Source organism: Amblyraja radiata, chromosome 19 (assembly GCF_010909765.2).
Source record: "Amblyraja radiata isolate CabotCenter1 chromosome 19, sAmbRad1.1.pri, whole genome shotgun sequence".
Lineage (NCBI taxonomy): Eukaryota > Metazoa > Chordata > Chondrichthyes > Rajiformes > Rajidae > Amblyraja > Amblyraja radiata.
Window position 1 is genome coordinate 35,724,618 of NC_045974.1, and position 12,741 is coordinate 35,737,358.

Below are 12,741 nucleotides of genomic sequence, written 5' to 3' on the forward strand. Positions count from 1 at the left end.
AACGACATCCGAGACCCGACAGGGAATAGTCGGGTCCCCGCACAGGGAAGAGATTTAAACGGTTTCCCCCACAGCCCCCCCCCCCCCCCCACATATACACAGCTAAAAAAAATAAATAAAAACTAACTCAAGACATACATTTAACAAGACAAAAATAAAAAAAGACAGACGACTGTAGTCGAGCCGCTGCCGTTAGGCGCCGCCACTAACACAATAAAGGTAGAGTATGATTATGATTGTGAATACCATTATCCCACCCAAGCTCATCACCAAATTCATGGAGACAGCACTCATCTCTGCAACTGGATCCTCAGCTTCCTGACCAACTGACCATAATCAGTGTGGAAAGGGGACAAATCATCCTCTACGTTGATCCTCAACACTGGTGCAACACAAGGATGCATTCTCAGCCCCCTTCTTTAGCCATCATACACCCACAACTGTGAGCCAAGTACAAATCGAACTTACGTAATTAACAAATTGGTGGATGTTACCATCGTAGTGGGCTGGATATCAAATAATGACGAGATGGAGTACAGGAATGAGATTGAGAACCTCATAACCTGGTGTCAAAACAACACCCTTTCTCTCAATGTCAGCGTCCAAGGAGATAGCAATTGACGCCAGAAAGCAAAGCTGTACACAGATCCCGTTGAAGTAGAGGTGGTTGAAAGCTTCAAGTTCCTAGTTGTAAATACTGTATCACCAGCAACTTGTCCTGGAATAGCCATATAGAAGCAATGGCCAAGAAAGCACACCAATGCCTCTACTTCCTTAGTTGGCATGTCCCCAACAACTCCCAACAACTTCTACAGATGTGCCGTGGAAAGCATTCTATCGTGATGCTTCACAGCATAGTTCGGGAACAGCTCCAGCCACGACTGCAAGAAATTGCAGATAATTGTGGACCCAGCCCAGAACATCACGCAAACCAACTTCCCTTCCAGTGACTCCATCTACACTTCACTCTGCCTTGGCAAGGCCATCAGCATACTCAAGGATGAGTCTCACCCCAGTTACTCCCTCTTCTTCCCTCTCCCATCAGGCTAGAGGTACAGAAGTGCGAAAACACATACTGGCATATTCAGGGATAGTTTCTTCCCAGCTGTTAACAGGCAACTGAACCATCCTATCAACAACTAGAGAGCGGTCCTGAGCTACCATCTACCTCACTGGAGACCAACGGACCATTTCCAATGGGACTTTACTGGACTTTATCTTATACTAAACATTATTCCCCTTATGCTTTATCTGTACAAGGTGGATGACTAGATTGTAATCATGATTAGCTGTTTTGCTGACTGAATAGCCTGCTACATAAAGCTTTTCACTGTACCTCAGTACACGTGACAATAAATAGACTAACAAATGAAAAATAATTATACCAGATGTGAATTGTACATCTTTGAACGGTGTTGCAAAGCCTTGAAAGTGTAATTTATGTTAAGCCATAAAGACACAAAGTGCTTGAGTAACTCAGCCGGTCAGTAAATTCGCACAATGTATCAGAATTTTTACAAAAAGATTTCCTGTGCAAATTGGATTGAGTAGATAATGCATGCTAACCCCCTGTCAGAGTACAGTCAATATAGGAAGAAGCAATTTAGAAATTCTTCCTCTGAAAATGGCCCAAACAACTGTGACAGGTAGCGAATCCCATCACCCAACTTTGCCAGCTGCTACTGCTTTTTGGGTTTAATTCTTTTCTGAATGCCTTGGATGTTCAGAAAATCTAAAATGCAAAAGACGTAATAACTAAATATTTGAGATATCAACAGAAGACTGTTTTAAAATAATTGTAGAATGTTAAAACAATTTCTCAAAATGTCCTTGCTGGTTTTTCCTATAATTCTCATTGATAAATTTTGGGGGCGAAGGCTGCAGACGCCAACAGGATTAACAAACTCATCAAGAAAGCGGGCTCCCTCCAGGGGGCGGAGTTGGATTCATGGGAGGTGGTCTTGGAGGGGAGGATGCGCCTCAAACTGCAGAACTCGCCCCCTCCATGACACACTGGTCAACATGAGGAATACCTGAGCGGCAGACTGGTTCCACCAAAATGCAGTACAGAATGCCACAGGAGATCCTTCCTCCCTGTGGATATCAAACTATACAACTCCTCCCTCTTCTGTCGTAGGATAGACTGACTTCCATCCACTAACCTCCACGCCCCACCTCTCCAATCTTTGTACTTCCCCAATCCTTTCCATTTATCACTTTAATTTCATGTTTCATGTATTTTGTGTTTTATGACTGTTGGCAGATCAATTTCCCTCCTGGGATAAATAAAGTTCTAACATATCATATACTAGTTGTAGGTATTTCCAACGTTGCCTATTTCCTTCGCTCCAAAGATGCTGCTGCATCCGCTGACTTTCTCCAGCACTTTTGTCTACCTTCGATATTCCAGCATCTGCAGTTCCTTCTTAAACACTTGTACACTAGTTGTATGTTATCTCATTTTTGCATCCACTCCTTCCACAAGAGGGCAGTGTAGATAGGCCAATTAACCTACAAACCCGCATATCTGCGATGTGGGCCTGTCCCACCAGCATGCGATTGCATGCGTCTAGCGCAACCAAACGTGGTCGCTTGAGGCATATGGCCGCGCGTGGCCGGTCTCACTTTGAACCGCAGAGGCGTATGGAGTTGTGCGGGGCAGGTCCCAACATCCTTCACTGTCCGAAAATCCTTCACTGTCCGAAAATTCCGCGCGCCAACGGCCTGTCGGCCTGCAGGCGCATTGAGGGTGTACGCAGCGTCTTTACGACGTACGCAGCGTCTTGACGTCGTACGCAGCGTCTTGACGTCGTACGCAGTGTCTTGACGGCGTACGCCTAGCGTGTGGCGTTGCGCGATGACATCACCGCCCGAGGCCGTGCGACGTCCAAATTCTGTCGGCCCGCCTCCTGCCCAACTGATTGGTGAGTATGATGTCGGGACCAGCCCCGCACAACTCCATACGCCTCCGTGGTTCGAAGTGGGACCAGCCCCGCGCGGCCGTACGCCTCAAGCGACCACGTTTGGTCGTGCTAGACGCATGCAATCGCATGCTGGTGGGACAGGCCCTTTACCAGAGCTTCTGGAGGAAAGCCACTTGCTCACAGGGAAAAATGCAGACTCTACACAGACACAGACATGCAGGCACGGAAATCGCTGTCAAAACATGCGGGGGACACAATTTCTTGCCGGCTGCGCGCATGCACACACACGCGAGGCTTCGGCCGTGGGCCCGGTGGACGGTAACGTCGGGAGCTGACCGACTCGGAACTCCAGCAACAGCAGCTTCGTCCGTCCCAAATCGTGGGTCTTGAATCGGCCCGTCCACGGGGTCTTTCATCGGCCGGCGGGGGCTTTAACATCGAGAGCCTCGATGCAGCTGTTTGATTTTAAGCCGCGCCGGGCGCTGAAAGGCCCCGCGAACGGGCCGATTCAGCCCTTAGAAAGCGGCTGATAAAGTCCGAATTACAAAACATGGGGGGGATCGTGTCCCCCCATGTCCCCCACCCCCCTCCCAGGATTTCCGTCCCTGCAGACATGGAACCGAAGCCAGGATCGAACCAGGTCTCTGACGCTGTGAGGCAGCAGCTCTATCAGCTGCGCCACCGTGTGGCCACTCAACAGTAGTGTACTGCAGACCATTCCAATGTGATGAGGTGCAGGGTTGAAGGTCAATACAGAAATATGTGCTCTTGGTATTGGTGTTAACAAAAAGTCAGGCGTGGAATCGAACAAGGTCAAAACCATTCAAATTACCTTTGGGGGCTGTGTAAAGTGGAAGGATTGAAATGGTGACCACAGTACACACAGTTGCCTCTCTACCTAAGAATGTTATTCATAACTTTTACTAAATTGTGGGCAATACAAAATGAAGGTGAAATATTTGTTTTAAATAATAATTACACAGATGAAGGCAGAGTTAACAACAGCAGTGCACATGAACTTCGACCTGCAGAGCAACTTAGGTTATAGTTAGAGCATAAATGAATCAAATACAAATTTATTTTGAGCTTTCTTCATGCTTGTTCTGACGCATGAAAAAAATAAATACTATACTTCTATACTGTATATACAATATACAGACTGAAGTATGACTGATCATTCTGCTATAGTGCGATCGTTTGATCGTAGTGCTCATCTTTCTAAACTCCAGCGAGTACAAGCCCGGTGCCATCAAATGTTCATCATACATTAACCCAGTCATCCCTGGGATCATTCTCATAAACCTCATCTCCTATGCCAACACATCCTTCCTCAGATATGGGGCCCAAAACTGTTCACAATACTCCCAATACAGTCTGACCAGTGCCTTATAAAGCCACAGCATTATATCCCAGTTTTTATGTTCTAGTCTTCTCAAAATAAATGCTAATATTGCATTTGTCTTCCTTACAACCGATTCAACTTGCCAATTAACTTTTTGTGAATCCTGCACACAGTCTTTGCACCTCCGATTTCTGAATCCTCTGCCCATTTAGAAAATAGTACATGCCTTTATTCCAACTACCAAAATGCATGACTTGCTACACTGTATTCCATCTGCCACTTCTTTGCCCTCTCTCCCAGCCTGTCCAGGTCCTTCTGCAAAGTCCTGCATTCTCGACACTACCTGCCCCTCAACCTATTTCTGTATCATGCAAAAACCTTGGGCACAAAACCTTCAATCCCCCTCATCCAAATCATTGATATAGAACGTGAAGAGTAGCGGCCCCAGCACCGACCCCTGCGGAACACCACTAATCACGGTAGCTAACCAGAAAAAGCCCCCTTTATTCCCTTCTATCCATGCTAGTATCATCCCTCATACCATGGGCTCTAATCTCCTTTAGCAGCCTTTTTTGTTGTTACTGCAAACGAAAAGTACAGAAGGTGTGATGTTACATATTTTAATAGAGTATCATTGTACAAGTGTCAATAGAAGAGAGTTCTTGTTAATTTCAACAGGCATCCATGATTAAAGTAGCCGCTGAGTTCTGAATGTGATTGCTATCATGTAAACGTTCCCGACTTTCCGTCAGGGTAACGTCCTGCGGTCCCTGCATAATGTAGTACTGCGCACGTATAGATTTACTATTCGATGCAGAGACCACGAGGGAGGATCCACCAGCACAATTGACTGGCTTACAGAAAGGGCCGCATAACCAGTAACGCACTGCTTTCGTTACTACTGAGATGCGCAACTTGGAAAGAAAGCTGTGGACTTAAAGAATTGCTGCGTAAGTGCGAGTTTACGTCGGCTGCCCATTACATAAGTCAGGGAGGACCTTCATCTGTAATTATACCTTTCATTCTACCTGAGGAAGCGGCCTTTATTTTGTTCTGGCTTCACCGTCAGATGTGATGCTGGAGATTTGTTGACCATACTGGGGAATGACTGCTGGATGTTTGTTTATAATGTGCTGATTTATTAGAGGAAATGAAAATAAAAGTCAACGCACATGACTATACAAAGATTGCAGCAGTTCCTGAGTTCAACACCACCATTTTAGCTCGAACTGAACTGAACTACTCTTGAACTGCTGGGCCCTCAACCAAAGGCTACTTTGCATTCATTCTTATGTAATCATGATCCTTGGTTTACATTAGATATCAGCACCAGTCCTGTATACACCGATATGGTATCAGCCAGTGAAAGTTCCAGAGTGATTTCAGGACATCCATAACCTTTTAATAAATACATATTTTAACATTTCTGTTCATGAAGAGTCTAGACTGATTTTTGTGAAAATAATTATTTATTAAAAGGTTATGATGTCTATTGTTTTTTTTAATCAATCCTAAAGGATTCAGAATATACTAGATGATGACCATCAGAGGTAGTTGTGCAAACAAGTTCTGGAAATTTGAGATGTGCTTTTAAGATCTTAAATATTTATTTAATTTGCACTTCACCGAGGATGTTAAATATTAATAGCATTTTCTATTTGGATTTCTTCAAATCCTGATCCTATCAGCTAATTTCAAGTTGACCTCTCCTTCAAACACAGACTGGAATCCGGGCACAGTTTCATATAGAAGCTTCTGTAAAATTCACCTCTTTTGCATCATTCCTTAACTGAACCCAACTTCTTTCTAATACTCACTGACCACTGTAATTTCATTCTGCTTCTCTCCTCTCTGACATTGGGCAACTTTCCATAGTTTCATATTTGCTGTCCCAGTGCAGCTATGAAATGTGCTTTGTGGATTTATCCCAACTCTGGGTGGATCCCTGCACAGGACTCCATGGTTCTGTCTTGAATCCCACCCTTTGTGCCGCAACCTGTAAATGCTGAATCAGTTTATGCTTATTTACTGCTGGCCTGTGGCTCTATTTTGTTGCAACCTCCAGCAACACCATATTGCCTTCCTTATTCCCAAACTGTTTGTCAAACGTCAACTTGGGTAAACCTTGACTTTCTCCATTTGACTCGAGGACATCTTACTCATGTGGTGGCACATTATTAGTCACCATGGTGTACAGCGGGGCTTTTGCCAAAGTCCAGCCTGAGAATTTGATCAGAGGAGATCAGCCCTTGACACCCAAGTGAAAAAGGCAAGTTGGATGCAAATGGCTTAGCAACATAATAATGACATGGATTACAGTTAATGGGAGTTTCAATGTCCATAAAACCACTTAATGTGCTGTTCAGAGGAGACACACTCTAGCCACCAAATGGATAGAAACACAATATTACATTGCAGCTTCCATTATATGTATGTCTCCTACAAATATTCCTTAATTGAATACAACTTGCTTCTTGCAACCCCTGATCATTCACAGCATTTGAAAACATCAATGGCTTCACGGATTTGTCCCTCTTCTGCTGTAAGATGCCCTTTATTGTTTCAAATGTGCTAGTTTTGCAGCTAAAACATCACAAAAGACCCTTGTTTTTTTAAGTTGGACATAGGCGCTGCGGTTGAGATTTAACCTCCAGTGTGACAGCGCCCTCTCTCTTGGATGCTGCTCTGATTCCATTAGCTGGCAGACAGGCCAGGAGAGGCCAATCCCCAGCATCACTGGTGATAACTGGTCCGATTACCTGTTATTGGTTGGTTACTTAATCCTTGTCTACCTACAAACGGCAAGCATTCGAGCGAGAGATGGAGAAAATGGAGGGAGACAAGAATGGGGGCCTTCCTCCCAGTTGTGTTCTCCTGTTGCAGGTTTGAGGAAGACTGGTCCACTGGGACAGATCTGAGACTGGACTGTGGGGTAAGAGGCCCTAGGCAGCCAGCCCACACCTCTACCTGAGGCTAAGACTGAGTGGTTAGGGAATGCCAGAACCTCCTCCTGCCCACATATAACAGGGGATTGTACCCACACACACACACACACACACAGAGGCAAAGACTGGCCACCAGGATAATCCAGAGACCGCCAGTGTTGCCTTTTCAAGCCCAAAGCTGAGCTGCCTGGAAGAAACCTATGCCATCAGCATCTCCTATTGAGGCAATGGTGAAGCCTGAGATTGCCATGCCTCCTCCTTTGACCAGCTCTCCTTTGGGGTCTCGACGGCAGGGGGAGCCTCGGTGGCGGTGGGACCAAGCGATCGACTTGGGATCAGCGGTCGATGAGCGTGAAGGGAAGACGATGGGGACCCGGAATGGGGGGGGAACCGCCGTGAGTTCTGGTTCAGGCGCTGTGCACTGTGCACACTGCAGCCAGCCAACAGGCGCTTGTCTTTTTCTTTTTGTTTTCACTTTTAATTTAATTTTAATTTCAAGTTTTCATGTATCTTGTGTGTTGTGACTATTGGCAGACCAATTTTCATCCAGGGATGAATAAAGTTTCTTATGTTTAAGAAGGAACTGCAGATGCTGGAAAATCGAAGGTAGGCCAAAAATGCTGGGGAAACTCAGCGGGTGAGGCAGCATCTATGGAACGAACGAAATAGGCAACGTTTCGGGTCGAGACCCTTCGTCAGACTGATGAATAAAGTTCTATCTTATAGTACCGTATGTATTCTGATGCCGAGGGACAGTGCCCCCATGTGGTCGTGAATGGTATATGGACACACTGATCTGTTTTGTAGTAAATGCCTACTATGTTCTGCATGCTGAAGCAAAGCAAGTATTTCATTGTCCTATCAGGGACACATGACAATAAACTCACAGCCTGACTCACAAAAGCGTATCTTATAGGTTGTACGGCAGATACTTGCCTCCATCACAGAGCCCAATATAGTTCTGTTCAACTGGAAAGTATTGGCCCAGCACGCTAGAGTATATGACAGAATGGTATAAGAGAAGGAGGAGGTTATCATGGGAGCCCTTGACTTTGACTTCAGAGTCATGAGGTCATAAGGAATAGGGGTAGAATTAGGCCATTTGGCCCATCAAGTCTACTCCACCATTCAATACAATACAATATTATTTTATTCGTCACATTGCACATAAAGTGCAAGTGAAATGAATTTGCCAGCAGCGGTACAATGATAAAGAACACACAAACACACTAAATATTTAACACAAACATCCACCACACATTCATCACTGTGGTGGAAGGCACAAAAATTGGCCAGTCCTCCTCCATTTTCCCCCATGGTCGGGACCTCAACCCTCCGCAGCCTTCGCTGTGGGCGTCCAGATGGTAAAAGGACAAGGTAAAAAGTCCAGGTAAGTCCAGAATCAGCTCTTCCCCATCGGAGATCGCTGTTTCAGGTTGGTGTAGGCCGCAGGCCGGCGGTCGTAGATTCAAACACCTTTACTAATCAAGTAGTCTCATGGAATCAGGTAGACATGGTTATGTCCTTCTTCAGTTTCATGAATGAATCCTCCTCTAAGTTGAACAGTACTTAGAAGGAGCACTGAGAATAAGAAGATTACTGAATATATTAGAAGGTAGACTCATATTGCTGGAGTAACTCAGCGGGTCAGACAGCATCTCTGGAGAAAAGGAATATGTGATGTTTTGAGTCGAGACCCTTCTTCAGAATGTATTTTTGATCAGGTGCTCTAATGTCCATTGCCAAGAATGTTATGTTAGCAACACACTGATGGACATAGCTGGAAGATTGGGTACTGAAGGTACAGCAGGTACTGAATGAACTAAAAGGAGAGATTATAAATACCAAAACATGTGCTCACCATTTGATCTGGGGAAATTACATCTGTCCATCGTAGCATTGGTAGAGTTGACCACCACATAATCCTTGTGGAAACCAAGTCCCATCTTCATGCCAAGTTATGAGGCAACAAAATCATGCCAAGCAGGATAAGCTTAGAACAGATCTAGCAGATCAAAATTGGGCATCATGAGGTGATATGGATTATTAGCATCCTCAGAATTATGCATGACCACAATCTGTAATCCAGGATCCACGTGCTCAATCTACCCTGCCACTTTCAACAAAATATGCATACAAATCTCTTCTCGAATTGTGCCATCAAAACTACGTTGCTGCTTCTCACTTTTCCCATCAAAATGTAACCTTTAACATTTCTCAGCATTAAAATCGGGGTGGAAGATTGCAACCTTCACGTGGTCCGCCCTGTTTCGACTAATGCAGTCTAATCGACATGCACAAACGGAAGATCAAATAGAACAAGTTGTCCAATGACATTAGGCTGTGCATGCCACACGAAAGAAGAAGAAGCATTAAAATTAATTTGCCATTCAGCCTGCCTGTCATTATCTCCTTGGAGTCTACAATTGTCTTCCCTCGTATGCCTACAAGCCATGTGTTATCTGCAGATGTGGAAATTGGATGTCCCAACATAGTCCGAGTCATCAATATATATTTTGAAAACTAATGGTCCCCGTACCAAATCCTAAGCAACATAGCTTTCTTTCAGTATGGAAACAAAACCTTTTACCCACAGAAGGCTGTAGAGGCCGTCAGTGCATATTTTTAAGGCAGAGATATATAGATTCATCATTAGTACAGGTGTCAGAGGTTATGGGCAGGTGAATGGGGTTAGGAGGGAGAGATAGATTAGCCATGATTGAATGGTGGAGTACTTGATGGGCCGAATGGTCTAATTCTACTCCTGTCCCTTGTGACCTTAACCACTCCTTATCTTTATGCCAAGGTGGAAATATCAAGTACTAGAGGGCATAGCTTTTGGGCGGGAGGGAGGAAATGTGAAGGAAATTCACATCAGTTCAGTTTAGTTTAGTTTATTGTCACATGTACCAGTTAAGGTACAGTGAAATTTGAGTTACCATACAACCATACCAAGTGAAAAGCAACAAGACACACAACCACATAAAAGTTAACATAAACATCCACCACTTCTGTGGCCAGCACGCAAATAATCGCCTGGGTTGGGCTCCATCATGGAGACTTGTAGGTGCCTGAACAGGCTGCCAGTTGAAGTGATGGAAGCAGATTTGATAGCAATGTTTGTGAGGTGTTTAGAGAAACGTACGACAGGTGGGGGATGGAGAGGGATAGATCATATGCAAAGGGCCATGCAGTTTAAGTTTAGCATCATGATGAACATAGACATTGTGGGCCAGTGGGCCTGCTCCTGTGCTGTACTGTTCTATGTTGAACAATGCACTCTTTATTTCCTGTTACTGAGCCACTTCTCCGTCTTTATGCGACCAGCCCTTTTGTTCCAATGCCTTCATTCTTGATGGTAAGCCAATTATGTGGCAATATCAAAAGCCTTTTTGTTGTAAGTCTTTATTTCCTACATCATGGATCTGATCAAACAGTTCTATCAAGTTAGCTGGACCCAATTTAATAAATCTATGCTGTCTTTGTCTAATTAACTTGTATTCGTCCAAATGACTGCAAATTTATTTTAGTTTAGTTTAGAGATACAGCGCGAAAACAGGCCCCTCGGCCCACCGAGTCACACACTAGGGACAGTTTTTACATTTACCCCGAGCCAATTAACCCACAAACCTGTATGTCTTTGGAGTGTGTGAGGAAACCGGATCACCCGGAGAAATCCGATGCAGATGTCACAGGGAAAACGTGGAAAGTGTACAGACAGCACCTGTAGCCAGGGTCGAACCCGGGTCTCTGGCGCTGTAAGGCAGTAGCTCTACTGTTATGCCACCATATATTCTGTCCTGATTATTGTTCCTGGAACTTTCCCCATAAATGTACATAGAGAAAATTCAGAGTGCCTCATTTTAACACAGAGCAAATGAACGGAGCATGGAGAAATGGTAAGCTGTAGACTTTATCCAATATTAAATGAAATTGCTTTTATTAAGTTCGACGGCAATGTTCCTGCAGAGATTGGTGCTTAGGTTAAATAAGCCACATTCAATGAAAATGTACAGAAACTGAAGAAGGAATTTCTGGAAATTATAAGCAAATAATGAAAGATTACAATATGGTCAAGCTGGGAGACTTGCATATTGGGGAAGGGTGATGGGAACACGGATAATTTAATGGTCATGTGTGAAGAGACAGTAATTAGTTCAGGGCATTGTTTAGATAGCTGGAGCCAAGATAAGCTCATAAGTAAGCAGAGTCACTACAGGAAGTACTTGGGTCATAATTTATAACAGGGATTTATCGAACTAATGGGACAAATTAGGTGAAGGAGGACCCGTCCAGTCGTCAGGCAGATAAGAGGCACCTCCCACAGGGATGAAACAAGGCTCAAAATCTAAAAAAAAAGTGGATAACTGGTGAATCAATGTAAAAATGTGAAATCCACAGGTGACCATTGTAATGTAAAAACTATGCATTGCTGGAGGATCTATGAGACATTCTCCGCATGCTCCCCTGATCTGAGCTATAATTATGTTGCCAGTGTTAGTATGTTAGGATCTAAGCTCACTGCTTCTTATGTAAGTAATGACTAACACACATGACTCAGTGAGTTAACATTTGAACACGGGATTGAATAACAGATTCAATCTGTGTATGCTATTACTTTGATGTTTTTTTCTTCCAAGGAACTTTGTACAACCCATAAAGGTCATCACCAGGGTGAGCTGATGTTGCCTTGCGTTAGACCTGTTACTCTAGAGGTTTGTGTATTTGGCCCTCACAGACAGACTGTACTTTCAATTTCCAAATAAGATGGAGGATGATTCGATGATTGCCATGTCACAGGCACTAGACACGAGCCAGCTTGTACCCGGCACACCGTCATCTGGAACATTGTACCTGATGGCCAGCTCCCCACACAGAGGCCCACCCTTCCATTTATATATTCACAAATAGTTCCTTCCAGTTCTTGCTGCATATCCACACTTATCCAGGTAAGATGCACATTGTCTTCATCTAGTCGTGAGACAATGAACAGGAGGAGGGATTAGCCTGGCCTTTTTCTATACAACAGAAGACGCTGCCTTCTGCCTGCAAAGCTCATTCTCAGTTCAATCTGGATGCAGATGTATGTAAATTTTGATCAACGTTGAGGAAGGAGCTGCAGATGCTGGTTTACACCAAAACATTGTGGATCTCAAGAGACAAGAGACATTGTCACATGTACCAATTGGTGCAGTGAAATTTGTGGTCACCATACAGCCATACGAATAAAATAAAGAACACAGAACACGATAGTCTTTAACAAACATCCCCACACAGCGGTATCAAAGTTTCTCACTGTGAGGGAAGGCACCAAAGTTCAGTCCTCCTCCTCTGTTGTCCTCTGTTGTTCACCCGTGGTCGCGCCCTCCGTAACCGCCGCTACGGGCGGCCCGATGTTCAGGCCCGCTCGCCGGATCTATCTAACAAAAATAACAATATTCACGTTTTCACTTGTTAAAGAGTCCACTTTGCTATTAAAATGAACAAAAATCAACAAAATTTGGTTTAAAATGCGGAGCTCCGCAGAGGC